The 18,223-nt window shown below is 35.7% G+C and overlaps 1 non-coding gene across 1 annotated transcript; it reads left to right on the top strand.

The window, feature by feature from the left end:
* Nucleotides 1–13,719: 13,719 nt before the first annotated feature.
* Nucleotides 13,720–13,909, top strand: LOC150094206 (U2 spliceosomal RNA). Its single transcript, XR_016550281.1, has one exon. It is a non-coding gene; the product is annotated as a U2 spliceosomal RNA (small nuclear RNA).
* The last annotated feature ends 4,314 nt before the right edge of the window (nucleotides 13,910–18,223 follow it).

Below are 18,223 nucleotides of genomic sequence, written 5' to 3'. Positions count from 1 at the left end.
TAAGACCTAATTTCACATCTCTTTTTCCCCTTTTTTTGTCCAATTTAAATAAGAAATTAGATGCCCTAACAAATTTTTGTAAGGATTTCAAATACCAAATCATTAAATTATATTTTTCCAGTTACAGAATTATCGTGTGACCTTCTTTATTAAAATCTGGTGTTTTCATTGCACAGGCCAAGTGAGCCAACCAGAAGAATGCACGCAATTTATAGAAAATGCACTAGCCTCGTAGTCTTTAGTTGCTTAGGCCGTAAAACAGAACCACCAATCTATCAACCTTTATGAAGAAATATTGGAACGAAGCTAACAAAAGATGAGGAAAGCCAAGGGGGAAAAAACATCTGATTAATACCTCATTCATCAGTTTCTGTTTTGCATTTAATTAAGGAATTAATTAGCGATGATCTAGTTTTAGTGAAATCAAACTCTGACGAAATTAGGAAACTGCTTCACGCATTAACTGTCTTGTAGCTAACCGAAATAAGAGCGATTTATCAACTTGTGCAAAATTAAAATCTTCAAAAAATGAGTAATTCTCGTATATAGGTCAGAAGCTAATCGACGTCTGACGCACCTGTAGTGGGAAGTTTGGTTGCGAAACTATAACAAGGTTCATTTACCCTACAGCATTCTGTCCCTCCCTCACCCCGTTAAATACTCAGATTCATGATCATTTGAGCTTCGATTTTAATTAGGATATATGTCATATTCGTTTCTAACAGCAGATATTTTAGGACTTAAAATGTCAACATTACAATTCGCGCTCGCGCACACACACACACACACAGCATATAAAAACGTATAATCGATAAAGCCATTGTCCGAAAATCCACGATTCATCGCTACTGCAAATCATTGAATAAACATCCACTAAAAGCTTACTTGAAATGAGATTTCATCAAAATAAGCGATTGATTGGTTGATCTAAAAGCTTTTTGTTAATATCCAGGATACCAGTATTGGCATTTGGATCCGAGATGAGGTATTGGTCAGAAGTTACCACTTCCACGCCGGGGGTGGGGAAAGGAATTACATTGACTGAGTTACGGAGGCTCCCTAAAAGCTTTTCAAAATATTTAAATGTATGAAGGTGTTAGCAAAGCTGCAACTCGTATTTTCAATTCTGGTAGAAAAGGGGAAAAAATTGGTTGCGAAGAAGATAATTGCTTTGTTTATAATGAACAATCATTCGCAGTTTTTGTGTTTTGAGTTTGAGCTCTTAAATATTGTACTCAGTTAAGTGGATTTAATTTCCTATTTACTTCATACTCTGCAGATATACTCTATATCTGCAAAGTATCCAGGTCTTGCAGCCTTTCATACATGGGATTGATGTATAACGCTCATACACCAAAAATGTATCGAATTGAACACTGCAAGGACCTCATTAAAACCGCTCGTAAGGACTCAAACTTCCTTGAAACGATCGTTACACTAAACGTGGTGTTTTGAGTATGAGCCCGAAACAAAGCGCCAGAGTGCTGAGTGGGGACCACTAGAAGAGGGACATCCGAAAAAAAGTCGCTTGGAGAAGTCAAAAGTAAAGACAATGTTGATTTGTTTCTACGATTCCAAGGGCATTGTCCACAAAGAATTCGTTCCGCCTGGCCAAACGGTCAATAGTGAGTTTTATCTCGAAGTTTTGAAGCGATTGATAGCGAGAATTCGTCGCGTACGGTGAATATCGTGATGCAGGCAGCTGGTCACTTTTGCACAATAATGCCCCATCTCATCGTTCGAACATTGCGAGACAGTTTTTTGAGCAAAAACCTAGTTTGTGTGTTGGATCACTCGCCGTATTCACCTCATTTAGCACCCTATGACTTCTTTCTCTTCTCCTGGCTTCATTTGCCGACCGATGACAGGAAAGCGATACGACACCACTGAAAACGTTCAAGCGGCAGTGACCACGACCCTCAACAGTATCCCAAAAACCGATATAAAAAACTCCTTTAACGAATTAATTGACCTTGCCAAACGCTGTATCGAAGCTGAGGGAGAGTATATTGATTGAAATAAATGGTTTAAATAATTATAATTGGCCTCTGTTTTATTTTCTATTAAAAGTTCGGTTTCTTTTTGGTCAGAGGATGTGTAACTTAATATTCACAGCTCTTATTTCATGGCTTCGTAATAGCAGAATCTTTAATTTCGCCTGAAGAAATAAGTCAAGCATAAGTGGTTCAAAATAGGGGATGCTGTTTTTCTTAGTTATACTACTATAAACGACTTACCTGTCGTATGTTTAAGCGGATGAATTTAAACCAGAAATTATTCCAAAGCGAATGAAATATCCTAAAAATTGATTGTAGGGGAAAAAGCAGTATTACAGTTCTCTATTTTACGTGACAATAACAACACGTTTTATAGAAAAAAAAAAAAACTAAAAATTGCTAGGCTTTCCTCGGTTGACAGTTTTCATGACACTGGGACTCTAGCAAGAAAACAAAACCTAAAGAATTCGTAATAGGTGAAAAGTATTTTCCATTCAAGTAAATAGTCTTCACAAGAACGTAAGAAGTGTTACTAAATTATTGCCGATACTGAAGGATGAATCATCATGCTCACTATTCAGGTAATCCTAAAATAGGACAGAATAGTCAATACAATCTTCGGTGTCTTAGGTAATGGTAGATCGTTCTAACGAAAACATTAAAAATATTCATATGTGTTTCGGTGAATTATGGAAAGTAATTTATCAAAAATTATTGGTGAAACGTTTTTACGATGAACTATTATTAGGTAGGTGGATCGTTTTTTGGATGATGCGCCATTAATTGTTAATTTGTTGGTTTGCTTTTATGGCCAATTCTCTTTCAAGTAATTGTCATTCGGTGATTTTTCCCTCAACCAACTGTCTTTGGAGAACTTTGTGGAATCCTTTAGTTCAGCAATTCCTCCTTCCACTTGTTCCTTCCTAGACTTGATATAGCTAGTCGATGATAGATATAGCTAGTCACTTATAGTTAAGTGACTAGCTATCTCTATCATCGACATCTAAGACATTTCTGATGCTATTTCGTATCCTGAAAGACTGCGTTTACGTTTAGACTTGTCTTATATGACACTCTTCTCGTACATGAATAGTATCATTTAAGAAAGCATTCCCCCCTTCCCATGTTTGATTTGGCTTTGTCTTCAGGTTTGTATTTATGGCAGTGGTTATGTTTTCAGTACTCTCCTGCTTTTTTTTTTTTTTTTGGTTTATTCTCTGACGTATTTCGTCTGGATTGTATTGGAACTTTTTGTAGGAAGGACCAAAGGAAGTTATTTTTGTTTGTATTATTCTAAACACCTATTGGGTGACAGACCCATCCTAGAAGACTTGGGAAGAAGATAGCATGCTGTCACTGTTCAGTTTCCCATGTCCGTTCAGACTTGCGTTGTCGAACCTTCAAGGCAATGCATTCTACTCACTGACCATCTCCAGGCTAAAAAGACTATTCGTAATAGTTATTCGCTACTCCCTTTAAGTAGAGCGTTCTGGGTTCGTACTGTTGGTTTGGCACGTCACTGAATGTTGCCGCACTGCACATAATTTCCATAGAGCATTCTTGAAGATGTCAAGACATTTGTACTTTGATTAGAAAGACCCGGGTTCGAATCTCGTCCAGAACCCGAGGAACCATAAGAGCTTTCTAGAGCAGGCGAGTTAGTCGACCTCGTAATGATGTGGCAGTTTTCTCTCCCCGAAAATCATTTGGCTTTTGTGTGTGTGTGTGTGGGGGGGGATCTGGAGTCTTGCAAACAGACCAGAAGAAAACATGTAATTATCAGACACTTTTTGGACATCATTTTGGATGTAATTATCAGACACAATACATTGCCCTAATAGCTGTAGTTGCTTCAGCCGTAATTCCAACCTTCAGATAAGATGAGAGTAGAAGAGAAAAGACCAAACATGAGAAATCCACTTGTGGATTCTAATGTGTAAGGTGATGATATTTCACTAAGCTGTGAAAGTCATTTATCACCGAGAGGTCTCGTCGGCATTTCCTCCGACCAGGAAGAAATGCGAACGTTAATATGAATGAAAAAAATAAAAATAAAATAAAATAAATAAATAACGCATAACATAAACCTAAAAAAAGATCACGGTTGAGTGACGTGGCCATATAAGAATAGTATTTTGAAATTTCTCCCTGTGGTTGTCATGAGTCACTTCCATACTTGTTTACTACGAATAACTTGCTCAGCCTATTTCGCAGGGATGTGTGCAAGATTTCTCGGGATGCGTATACATCCCCGTTAGCGCATTGCATTATAGAGATTCTTCATGCCCAAGATGGGATTTGAACTCGGGTATTTCAAACCAAATGGCGTCGTCAATACCGATCCAGTATCCTTCTCCTCTGATGGACTGGTAAGTAAAAAGCGCAGAACTGAAGTCACTTGGATACCTCTCACTTAGTTTTGAGAGGTATCCAAGTGACCTTTTGGTCACTTCGGTTTTTGTGCACCAGCACTTGCTTCCTTACCTTGGAACTGAAGCTTTAGCTCGAATCTATACTATTGTTGCTGTCTCGACGGCAAGTGCGCAATTTATAGACGCTAACACGCTGCAATATGTTGATACACACATCCAGATTAGCGCCAATGAACGCCATTTCTTTCCATAGGAGTTGCATGGATTCATTTGTAGAGTGAATCTTGTAGAGATTGGTTAGTAGTAATTCAAGAGTAATTCAACACTATAAAACAACCAGCCACTGGTTGCTTTATAGTGTTTTATTGTTTTATTGGCTTATAGTGCCTATATTGTAAAGAACTCTGCAAATACTGGGAAAATATTTGACAAGCAGTCTATTTGTTCCTCTTGTTGTGCTAAGAAAAGAAAAGAAAATATAGAGCGTCAGCTAACATTGATTTTTGATTGAGAGTGGTATTCCTGTACTGCTTCCATTTGATTCTGTTTCTATCGTTGCTGTCCACCTAGAATACACTTCACACTTATTTAATTAAAGTTTCTTAATTTGCTAGAAGTTATTTAAGCGATTTTCACTTATAAAACAACCATAATAAGAGGTGTTTTATAAGTGCATTCCTGTTCATTTTCATTATTTGAATTCCAGCATTCTCTGTTCTCATACTATACAACATGCGCGCGTGTTGTATAGTATGCTCAAAACTGCATCTTGAGGCAGAAAATATTTTCGCTATGCTTTCCTCATCTTATTCGAATTTGATGAGGAAAGATTCTGCATAGTATTCATAAAAGAAGGTATAAAAACATCTTTCCATTTATTATAACGATCTACAAAATATACTCAAGCATGGGTCTTACAGATTGTTATCTCCCACACTTTGAAGCTTTCTTGAATGGTCAAGTGTTTTGCATTTCTAATAGTCTTAATATTTCTAGGATTGTTAATGGCTTGTTGTTTTTGTTTTTGTATTCCTGATAGGTTACTGTACAGATTGTCTTCACTCCAAAAACATAAAAAGTCATCTTTATGTTTTAATTTCAAACAAACGGTTTTCGATGTCAAGTGCCTAATGAGATTTTAGAATTCAATACATGTTTTGAGTTCTGAGATATTCTCAAAAAAAAAAAAAAAACCTAAGGTAGAATGCAGTTTATAAAATTTTGGATTAATTTAGAAGCCATTTTAGCCTGTATGCGAAATAATTGTTGGGTTAGTTATAAATATACTGATAGACCGAATGCGAAAAAAAGTTTTTCATTTTCCGTAGATTAATAAAAAAAAAAAGTTTAGTTAAGAAACTAAAGACATTCCTGGAAGATTGACAGCCAGTTTTCAATCTTGGGTTTACTTTATTAAAGTCAGGCAACATAGAATATTTGATTAGAGTTTTACAGTCGTAAGGATTATGGCTGTAAAACTAATCAGTTTTTCATACGAGCGATGCAAACATCAAACAGATTGGGTGTTGAGAAACGCAAATAGCAAGACCGGCATTCCTGTTATTATGGTTGCAGTCGGAATTTCATTAGGCGGGATTTCTCAGGAAACGTATTTTCTTGCATTTCTTTAAGGCGAAACATTTCGGTGCCACACTTGCACAACGAGATAAAGATATTTCCATCTTAAGAGGAGAAAAAGAAAATAAAAAAAAAAGGCAGCAAATGCCATTCAGAATTCCATCTTATTACTTAGGTTATCTGAAAATGAAAAAAAAAAAAAAGAAAAGAAAAAGCACACCGTACTATCTTAGATGGAGTGTTAGAGTTTAGCATAAAAAAAGACTTGCGATGAAGTGTTCATATCCTTAACTAGCTCCCTAGACTCTACTAATGCTTGTAAGCAGACGATAACAACATTAGATTTCGCAAACATTAAAGGGACGGCAAAAGCAGCAGAGCTCAATGAATTTTCAAAGATTTCTTCGTAATCAAAAACGCATGCCGAGGGAACACTAAATTCAATTGGTCCAATATGTTCGGAGTTTAGATTCAGAAAAAAAAAGAAACTATATGTATATAGTATCACTCACTATACATACGATGCGCATATTTCCTCATAAATAATGCGTATTATTTATGCTTGGATTGAGCTGTAAATGGATGAGTTGACAGTAATATGAGCAGTTGGATCTTTGAAGAAAATCGATGTAGGTCTTCATTGTTATGAATTGAAGTTACGTTAATGTAATAAGTTAGCGTGTGATAATAACAGTATTGTAATAGGTGTTATTGCACCTGTTACAGTGGCTTGTTTGCCAATTCCGTCCAGGAATAGTTCTGATTCTATAGCTTATTAGTGTGGTGACCGAACTGTCATCTAGAGACAAAGGGCATAACTTTTCGAGTCCATTCAGGCCTCCAGTAAGCAGGGAATATTCTTGCACTGGCCGATGAAATTGATCTACAGCCTTAGACAATCACAGATATTTGTGCCGCTTTGGGATTAAACCTACCTTAAGTGGTTAGGGACTGGAAACACTATCCATTCGGCCAACCTGCGCAGATCTTGTATCGTAGTTGCAGTTCTTGTTAAATGTTGATAATCGAGATTTCAGTAAAAAGAAAATCAAAACCATCTTGTGTCTGTCTGTATATATTCGAATTCACTTGACTTGCTCACGCTTTAACTGGAGAAACATTTTTCTTCCGTAGTCTGTTTGATGAAGCATGTAGTTGAAAACAATAATACACATGCATTCCTCATGGTCATAGTGCTTTGGCACTATTCCAAGTTAAGTACTACGAAAGTAAGTCATTAAAGTGGAGCACCCCCCCCCCCGTTAAAAATTGCATCAGAGTATACCTGAAGTTTTTGGAATTTGTGACTTCTTCCACCTGTACCACTTTAAATTAGCAACATAAAAACGCGTCACCGACGAGTATCAAAATCTCCTGTAAATATTTTTTTAGTCTTTAATTTCCTTATCTTAAATCATAATATATAAGCAGATTTGTGAATTGGGTGGTTGCTCTGTTGCAGATTTTCTCCCCAGGTGTATAAAGATGGTCACCATGTACACTACAGGTCTGGTGACTTTAATGCAGAAAACCACAGTTCCAGTACACTTCGTTGAGGCGCCTTAATAGACAAACAAGAATTTTTACATCATTCTGAATAAAATACTTTTTCAGTCTAGATATTCCAGGGCTGGGCAGTATCCCTCAGTTTCTATCTGCATTTCTTAGTCATTGTATTCTACCAATTCTCATTTTGTCCCTCTTTGGTACCAACTAATCCATTCTTTTAATAAATTAGTTCATCTGCGTTGTTAACTTGCGATATCCATCCCATCTCCAAATGCATGATGAACTGGATACATTTCTGTATACCTGGTCTTAATTTTATCATGGCGCTCTAGTAAAACCAAACAAGAAACATTTGTAAGCTTTAAAATGCCTCAAAGGTACTGATTCTTGCGAAGGACATTGCCTTTCATTGTAGTTGGCAGTTTCACTAACTAGGCGAGCCTTTTTTGGTCGATGTGGATGACATGACCTCAGTTGACATGAAAGCTTATGGTATTCGTTGGCTTTTGGTGATGAGCGTTGAAATGAACCCAAAACGTCGTAAATCTGGTTAAAATCTGAATACACATAATGAAATACAATAGAAATAATCTAAATCAATCTGAATACAAATGTAATGAAACGCAACGCGCGATTCCTCTTACTGGAGATCGTATCTTTTATCAAAAATTCAATGGGTTTTTTTTAGTTGTATAATGGTTCATGTTTATCGCTTATTGTATATTTGTTTGTTCTTCGTAACCGACGAAGTCACTAGCATATGTTACGAAACTAGTTGGTCGTATTAGATATTTAATTAAATATCTATTACGACCTATTAAACTCAGCGTTAGTTACTTTTTGTTACATTCGTTTTTTTGGTCGAAAAAATTAACATACTCATCACCAGTCTACTCTCTCAACTTCCCGATCTTCCAGTATAATACTTTTTGGTGTTATATGTTCTTATTCGTGTTTTTAGATCTATGTTCAGTCCAATTTGATTAGAACACTTGAGCTGGTTTCCTTAATTTCATTTCTCTGTCATGTGAAGTATATCATCAGAAAAAAATCAGACCATTTCTTGGAAAAGTTATTTATTCTTCTACGAAAGGAATGCCTGTATTTTTTTTTTCTTGCTAAGGTCTTCTTTCACTTTGAGAAGTGCCGTAGGCTACTGAAGTTTTTTAACCCACGCATGGTATTGCTAACTGTATCTGTATAAAAAAAAATTCTAAGGAAAGCATATATAACTTATTTTTGCACGAGTCTAAATGTACTAAATGCATCGCAATGCCTCGTTCTGAAATACAGGCGATTAAAAACTAAAGAACCAATTGAAGTATTTTCATCTGCTTACACCGTAATTTTTACTTACTATTTTTGCGCATTTTTTTAAAAATTATTTTTCTAGAAAACTCCATATGTGTTAGTTTCCTTGCGTTACCATGACAACGGGACTTCCTTTATGATTCCCTTATTTAGTGGATTATTACAAATGGTCTAAAGAGTTGTTTAAAACTGGAAAAGTGACTCGCTGGTAAGAAATTATTTTCATTTGAAGAAACAAATGAATAATTAAAATAGTGTACACGTAGAAATACAAAGTTCTGTGTTATAAAAAAAAGAGAAAAATGTCTTGAAATATTTAAAAGTCGCAAGAATAAGAATATTACATATTCAACACATGCATGCAAGAGAAAACTTTGGTCACCGAGAGTAGTAATAGGATGAAGAAGCAAGATGCAGACTTTTTGGTTTGGGTGAAGGTTTTTCGTGCAGTAAGTATTAGTGTATTGCGAGAAGCTATTTCGGTTTCCTTTGGAAGAAATGCTATCCAAGAACTTGAAAAGAAATTAGACTCATTTTTCTGGATGCACCGCGATCCAAAAAATTAGATTTTTCATATTCAGCAAATCAAGTCAGGTCATGCAGTAAACATCTGTTAGTTTGTATAAGTTTAAAGACATTTAAACTATGTTTCTTATTTACAATTGGTTCCTTTTTCCTTCCTTTAATAAGTTGGAAATTGCGTTTTTCAGTATTTTTATTTTAAAACCCGTTGAAATTGTTTGAACTGTGGGTAATCGAAGTTGGCATTGTCTGCAGTTGGACTTCATGTTTTGCATTAAGGCAACTCCTCAGCTAGAATGTATCAGCGCATAGTATTGAGTTTAGAATGAATTTAGTCTCTTTTACGGATTAGAAAACTTGGTATTTTCCTTCTTTTTTTTATTTTTAGAACATAAGTGTTTCAGACGAAAGTGATGGGATATTTTCTGCTAGCTTGCAAGCATTCAACCACTTACGATCGAAACTGATGACCTCGGTACAGTAGAACATTTTTTTGAAAAAAAAAATTCTTTCACCGACTGTATTAAACTCAAACCAATTTAATACGAGACTTATTTGATTGCCGTTCCATTTTTTCAAGCTGAATATGGAGACGGAGAAAATAATAATTCATTGATTGGTGATACCCTAAACACTTTGACTATTACCACACAGGATAATCTGATTGTATCATCTTTAATTTGACGTCAGTACAACTAACCAGTGCTAGTCGCCTATCAAGGTCAGTCTATCATTATATTGTATTCAGATTTTAATCAAATAAACACTTGATTAAAATCTGAATTCATTTCAGAAACATGGGTTCATTTCAACGCTCATTACAAAAAGCTAACGGATATCTCAGGCTTTAAGTGTCGATAAGGTCATCCAGATAGATCAAAAAACGCTCACTTAGCTGAAAGTGCAAACTCCTTCGCGAGAATTGTACATTTGAAGCATTTTTAAGCTTACAAATGCTTCTTGCTTGGTTTTACTAGTACCCTATGATAGAACTCTGGAGTTGGCTGCATACTAAAAACCAACCAAGAAACATTTACAAGCTCAGTTTTAAATGTTAGTACTAATGCAATTGTAGTATTCCTTGAACAACAAAATATCCTGGAGTATAGTGATTAGAATCATGTGCGCTTTCCTAAGTCCTCATAATTATTTCAGCGTACAATTGAGTCGATAAACAAACATATCCAAACATACAATCTGCGAATCGCAACAACTATGTATGGGTATTCCTTCATTTAATTTGTCTGTAACAAATCTGGATAATCTGGATAATGATGAACGTCTTCTTCTTTATTGTATGATTCAAGCTTCTTTAGAGTTATTATCACGTTATCGTCATCATTATCCTTTCAGAGATTTAGGCCCAGTGGCCTATTCCGGTCTCATTTCATCATTTTCTTGGTCATCCTTGACATGTACGTCCTCCAAAAAAAAAGTATCTTTTTTATATTCGTACACAAACACTTCTTTCTGTATTCGTATATTTTGCCCAATACTGACTCAATTTTTCGTTCTTTATATATTTTTTTCTCAGATAAGTGTGCTGCCCTTCATAGGAATTTAATTTCTTCGATTTCTATTCTTTTTTTCTTCTGCAGGTTATATGATCTATAATTCACTTCCATTGCAGAGAAGGTCTTGCTAAAACGTGATAAACTCTTATTCTTGTATGCTTTTTGAACTTAGGTTTGAAAATATTACTGATCCTCCCTGTTATCTGTAGGAAGTTCGAAATTTTGATATTAGTGCCAGCTTCTTTTGTATGTGATATTGCACATCCAAGGCATTTGAAAGTTAATTTGTTCTAAATTTTATTTTCAGTCAGGATTTTTACTTCTGACTGCATTCCAGTTATGCTTAAGAAATATATCGATCTCTGGTCATCTTCACTTCTTGTTATGATTATTTGGTCATGTGCAAACAAAATGGTATTAAGTATAGTTCCACGATCCAGTTTAAATGCTATTGTTCTTACTTTTCTTTTACTTTTTCATCTATATAGATATTAAATAATAGATATTAATTAAATAATAAGGATACCCGGTGTACGTCAAGGATGCTCGATGTGACATCGGGCATCCTTGACGTACTCCTCTTCTCTGTGTGTGTTGATTTTCATTCTGTACCGTCTTCATTTTTTCTTACAACTATTTGGTTGTTTTGATACATGTTAGGTATTGCTGTGAGCAGGCGATTTGGAATATTTAATTTCTTGTATGGTTCAGTTTTTTCTTAAGACTGTCGAAGATTTTTTGTTACCTACAAATACTGTGTGTGTGGGGGGGGTCGGTGGGTGTTGAATTCACAAGGTTCCTTCATTAAGACTTTTAACGTAAAAGCTGGTCATGCACGATCGTCCTTTCGGAAGTCATTTTGTTCTTCAGAACGTTTGTCTTCTACATTTAAGTTTTGAAGTTAATGAAGCATACTTATAACCAGTATTTAGAAAACTTATATTCTATAGTTTTCACAATTGCACTTGTCGTCTTTTTTATATATTGGAATGATAATGGTCTTATTCCAACTTTCTGGCATGCTTTGTTGCTGCCAGATATTGTTAAATAATCGTAAAAGTCGCCAGATGAACAGGATGCCTGCATATTTAATCAGTTACTTATTCCATCTTCCCCAGGGGATTCTCTGATTTGCTTTGATATATGGCTGGCTTTGATAATGTTATTTCTTCCACCATATAGTTAGTAATTGGCATATTAGTTTTAGTTTCATTATTATCTTGCCATAACTTTTGGAAGAAGTGTAACCAGTTTTCTCTTTGATTATTTCAAATTATTCTGTCCTATTTCGATATAATCATTTTCTTTTTATCGTTCTGGTTTTTCACTTATTTTTGGAATAAAGGTAGTTAATGCTTTTGTCATCCACAAGTTGAACTCTAAAGTCATCTTCGGGCGGATTGATAGTCTCAATTTTCCTTGCAATAGATAATGATCTGATTATATTCCTAAGCCTCCGAATACTCTCCTCTCTAGTGATAGCATTTTAGTTGTTTTCCTATTAGCTGTTATATAGTCTGTTATGATTTTTAGGGTTCTTGTTTCTCAAGTGAATTTATGGCAATCGTTATGCATGAAAAAAGTATTAGTAATTTTAAAGTTATTATGTGTGATGAAATTTCTAAGTCTATATCAATTTTTATCGCATGTAGCTTCATCCTATGTTCCTATATTTGTACCAAGTGGTACAAATATAATTCCCTGCTCTAACATTTGAAATCTCTTATTATTAACGGATAGTCATTGGGTTTTGTTTTGTCTTTTACTTTTTTTAAAATATGAATAGAAGGCATACATACTATCACGTGTGTCTAAAAATTATGACTTAGTTGTTTTAACTTGGTTATAATATATTTTTGAAGTGATATGGTTGAAGGCGTGGGCGAATCCAGAGGCAAGCGATAGAAGCGATCGTCGTCCTCCCCCCCTCCAAAAAAAAAAAAAAAAATCAGAACAAAAAAATGTGAAAGTACAGTTATAAAAAGTATAAACATATTGTTTTGAATAATAATAATATACAAATTAAAAAATGTATAATAAATACTAGTAATAAATTAGCTAAATTACTGATAACATATTTGCAATTCGTCACAGTTAATTTACGATACAATATTTAAACGAATTTATTATACAAACTGTATTAATGCTAATATTACAACCATTGCAAAGAAGGTAGGGCGAAAGGAGGTGATGAGTGATCAAACTGTGGACTTAATCAGGCATCTTGGAAGGGTAAAGTCAGTGACCCAAATTACTATGCGTCTGTCTTGTTAAACAGGACAAGGTGGTAGACCCCGTAACTACAGTGCGTGCTTCGAGGCTGCATTTTTTGTTTTTATTTATTATTGTTATCTTTTCTTCTTATTTTTGTCACTTTTTTGCCACCTTCGGTTAGTCTCCTTTTATTTCTGTCTTCAAAACATATCTTCACTAACGAATCTTTCAGTTACCTGAGCTATGATTTGTTAATCAGAATTTAGATCCCTTAGCATAATAACCGCTTTAATGGGAATTCTATCTTTTAATGCGGATTAGGACTTTGTGTTTTGTTGAAGTCGGGAATATCGAAATTTCGAATCCTCTATCCCCCAATTCCCCGGTCTCTTCTGCCTGTTGCAGTGCATTCTCCTCATACCACATATGTTATGTATTATCTTCGGTACTAAGTGGGGAAAAAAAATCTTACTTTACTTGCTCAGTTGGCAAGGACAGTGCCTTTTGTTTAGAAAGACCTGAGTTTGAATCCCATCGAGGACACTGAGAACCCTTTCAGACAGGCCAACCCAATCTTAAACATTGAAAAATTGAACAGTACTCCCACTCATTTGTCCCCAAGAGCGTCACTTGATATTTTTTCCCCTCCCCAAGATCAGTTCTTCATCATATACAGGTACCTTTTAAACATGTTCTATATCATCCACTTCTCGGCCTTTTGGCTAAGATCAAAGTGTAGTATCTGTTCTTATCAGCTTAATAACTGATACGGGTCCCATCGGGGCCCAAGATATTAAACTGCTTTTTGGAAAGCGGCGGAGTGCTTGGAGCTTGCTCCACCTCTGCCACGAGTTGCCCTGGTATTGTTGGCCGAGTGGTTAGCGTGTCCTCTCCAGCCAAGAGGCTGCGGGTTCGAATCCCTCTGTGGGCATGGATGTTTGTGATTTTCCTATAAACTTTGTGTGGAAAGGGAATATGCGACCCTACCACTTATTCTAGCAGAAGACATCATTGCCAAAACCATGGGAGGTACGGCAGTGACCATACGGCGTCTACGGACGTCAAATGTGAAAATTTTATTTTTTCTACACCATCAGAATACAAGTCATTAACTTCTCTCTCTCTCTCTATCTCTCTCTTTGAGATTGTGACTCCCTCAACCCCCCTCCCCCCCACACACACGCGCACACACATCCACACACTCGTTTGATATTTGCTATCTATGTCGCAAATCTGTTATCTGTTCCTATTTCTCAGCTTAAATACACACACTAAATCTTGCAGAACTTGTTAAATATCTTTGCAAAATCACAATATTGCCTTTCCATTTGTTCAGTGTTGTCAATTTATTGTAAAATATAATTAAATTATTAGAATAAGTCCTCGTAAGAAAGTCATACTTTATCCTTAGAAATTTTCTTCTTTATTTAATCCATTCTTGTACTTTTCTGAACTAAAATTTAGAATGAAGCGATTTCTTCATTCTGAGGGGAGGAGAGGGGGGTATTCATTATCAATCCTTTTAACTCTATACTGTCAAAAAAAAGGTAAAAAATTACTTCACTTATTTCATTTTTAAATATTGTAAAGGGGATAGATAGATGCTGTACGAATAGTTTGAACCAATTACGATATTTACCGAATGATACAGCTGACTTAGTATTGATTTCTCAGCACAGGTTTGTCATTAGCTGTTAGGACTGAGACGTAGCGTTTCGTCTTAGAACAACACAGGCCTGTGTATTCTGTAACTTTCCCCGTATCTCTTAAAGTAATAAATAAATAATAGCTGGCAGCCTTACGATGTTCATTTGTCATCTCTTAGACCTGCGTGAGGAGTCTCAGTGCCTCCATCGGTAAAATCTCGCGTGGGATGTACGCTGACTTGTCTCTGCGGCGCGCGCCTCAATGGTCACGAAAGTCGTACTTCGTACGGTTCTTGGTCTTTTGTAATAAACTTTTTTTTTCTTTTTTCTTTTTATGTTATTGGACGGAGAAAAGAAAAATGCAGAATCAAAGATTCAATCAGTTTTAAATGCGGGCTATGAAAATCAATTTAATTTCTACTATTCTTTATTCAAATAGAGGACGATTGCTAACTGGTCGTCGCAAACATTGTTTGTAAGAACTGGAAATAAATGTAATATGTAAAAATAAATGGAGACAATCGTTTACGTGCTGTTAAACCAGTATTTTACGTTGTTTATTTATAAAATTTGTTTCTAAAAGGAAAAAATACTGTGTGTGTGTGATGCTTCCATTGCCGAGTGGTTTTTGGGAAGGAAGAGACGACTAGGTTCAATTCTCAAAAGGCACGCGGGCTTGAGATGCATTTTCAGACAGCACACAAAAACGTACCACTAACAGCCCTTATCAATGGGAGCGCTGATCCGACAGTTAAGTTGAACCAGTGAAGTGGATGATGTACTGTATACTGTTGTTAGTCTTCCTCTATTATCTTGAATTTACGTTTATGCTCTATGAGAGGTATATAATAGGATATCAGTAATGTTTAAAGAACGTTCATTTCCCCTCTTATTGATGAAATTACTTCTGTTCGTAGATGAAATCTTTCTATTCTATATACTCGAACTGCTTTTTCCATTTCTTTCTACATGTTCGTTAATCTTTTTATTTAAACTATAAATACTCCTTTCTTCTAATGCTGTTTTTAATACGGTCTGATTTTGTACATCCTTTAAATGTTCTTAAAAACTTCACTTGTGCTGCATGTATTATTTTAGTATGTTTTTTTTTTACAATCAATGCAAACCCTCTCAAAGAGCTGTCATGCCCAACGTGGGATTTGAACCTACAACTATAATCTTTCTTTTTCATAGTCCATATTTATGAACCATATAATAGAGTCGGCGCATTTGTTTTATAGCGTTTAAGTTGGTTTCTCGTCTTTTTTTTTTTATTGTTATTATTCAATTTTTTTTTTATTGTTATTATTCAATTTTTTTTTAATTGTTCAGCAGATTTTCTGAGTTTTTTTTTTAATCTAAATCTTGTAGGTACAGATGGAAAAAAAAATTATATTTAGGTTGCAACCTAAATATAATGAAATTGTGTTACCTATTCTATTATTTTATCTTGTGAACTATTTTTTGATTTAATATGATCTCTGCTTTTAAATGATTTTTTATATTGTTCGCTTATTGTATTTAATTCATAAACTGAATTTTGAAGGTTATCTTCATCTTGTAATATAACCTGATTATCTTTTCCTCTCAAGCTGCTATTTTTTTGTCTACCCTGCTATTAACTCTATACAAAACCTAGATTTGCCTCATCTCTAGAATACTGTTTCCATGTTTGGGCTGATGCACATAAAACCTCGAAAAAAAATTCTCGATGCTGTCCAGAGGAGAACAATAGCGCTCATAGATGATCCCTCCTTCAGTGACTTCAATCCTCATACACGCACTGTTTCAACCTTCGTCTCTTATATGGGTACTTCCATGTTCACTGCTCCAGGGAATTGGCAACCATTTCTCCACTCTCTATTTAATAAGAAACAGAAGGAGCAACAATCAAACATCCCTTTACAATACAAATCTCATCGAACTTGCTTCTCCTCTTCCTCATTTATTTCGTCTGTCTCTCCGCTCTATCCTTCCTCAAGAAGTGTTCCCAGGCAACTCTTCAAGAAAAATATCAACTAATTTTTTCTACTTCTCTTGTATGGGATAAATATAAAAAAAAAAAGTCTACATGCTGCATTGTGCTGACAGTAGTTCTGTTTAAGTGGAGAGCTTGTTTTATTGTTCTCCATATTTTTATAAGTTGATCAGTAATATTTTTATATTAAGGTGTTCCTTATTTTCGAAGTTTATTTTATTTATTTATTTTTTTTATGAGAACCCTTTCATTTTGTTCTATATATATATAATAAGTAAAACATTCAGTAAAAATTTAAATTCATTGAATGTCTGGGGTGACGTGTCAAAATTTGCGCATTGAAATAGCATAATAAGCTCACTACAACGTGCTTATTCGCAACCTGAACATGTTGCGAAACAACCGAGCGTTATTTAAAAAAGTCTTCAATTCAAAAAAGCCTTTTCAATCACATCGGCTCACATTACTACCACGTTACTTCACTCAAAACTCTCTTCCACAAAAGAAGTCATGGCGTTGTTTTTTCAATACAAAAAAGGCAATTAAACAACAAGGGAGGCAGCCCATTTCATAGCCCAGGATATTTTAACGATCTGGAAAAAAAGCAAGTATAAGTGCGAAGTTGAAAAAGCATGTCGTGGACAAAGTCAAGGAGTATTTAGAGCATGGGAAAATCTTGGAAAGATCAAGAACAAGGCTAAGAATTTGGGGGCGTTAATGAAGAAGGTAAGGGAATGGAAAGAAAGTCTTGAAGATCTCTGTTGGCACACATCGAAAAGGGCGTGGAGGAGGGAAAGGGGAAGTATAGACAGGGCTTGCAAAGAAAGAAGCCGCAGCAGAGAAGCGAGAAGAAAATTTTAGAAAGAGAAAGAAAAGAGGAATTGAAGAGTAGGTTAACCGCTTTCAACAAGCCAAGCCATCAACTTCAGGATCACGGTCGACATGGGGAAGAAACATTATTGTCGATAGGTGGCTAGCCTTGACGTTGTCAGACATACTGATCGGAAAGCAGCGATGGCTAATCCCGTCAATTAAGAACCTATGCCACGATCCTGCGGAATGTAACATCATTCCCTTCTCCATTCGCCGACATCGTATGAAAAGTAGAAAGAAAATTGCGGAAGCCTAAAGTTAGTTAGTTATTCACGTTTGACGTCACAGGATGACGTATGGTCACTTCCATACCTCGTAGGGTTGGAGAGTGAAGCCGTCTGCTAGCAGAAGTCATAGGGTTGCAGAATTCCTTTCCATGCCCGTCGTAGGATTCGAATCCGCAGCCGCTTGGTTGGAGGGTGGATACACTAACCATTGGGCCAACCAGGCCTAAAAGCGGAATTTGAAGCGGTTGTCCTTTTAACCATTCACTGCGATGGTAAAATGCTTGAGGATATTGCAGGGAAAGAAATCATCGACCGCATTCCGATTTTCTTTTCAGGTGATGGCGTTGATCAACTGTTTGGTGTTCCGAAGATAGCACGAGCAGTTTTTGATGTAGTAGTTGAAATTGATATCCTTGACAGGGTTAAATGCATGTAAATGCATGTGCTTCGACACTATCTCCGCCAACGCTGGGTCGATAAAT

This window comes from Typopeltis vanoorti, chromosome 22 (assembly GCF_054136105.1).
Source record: "Typopeltis vanoorti isolate ZY-2024b chromosome 22, IOZ_Tvanoo_1.0, whole genome shotgun sequence".
Lineage (NCBI taxonomy): Eukaryota > Metazoa > Arthropoda > Arachnida > Uropygi > Thelyphonidae > Typopeltis > Typopeltis vanoorti.
Note: the sequence above shows the minus strand (reverse complement) of the source record. Positions and strands in the feature narration are given on the sequence as shown.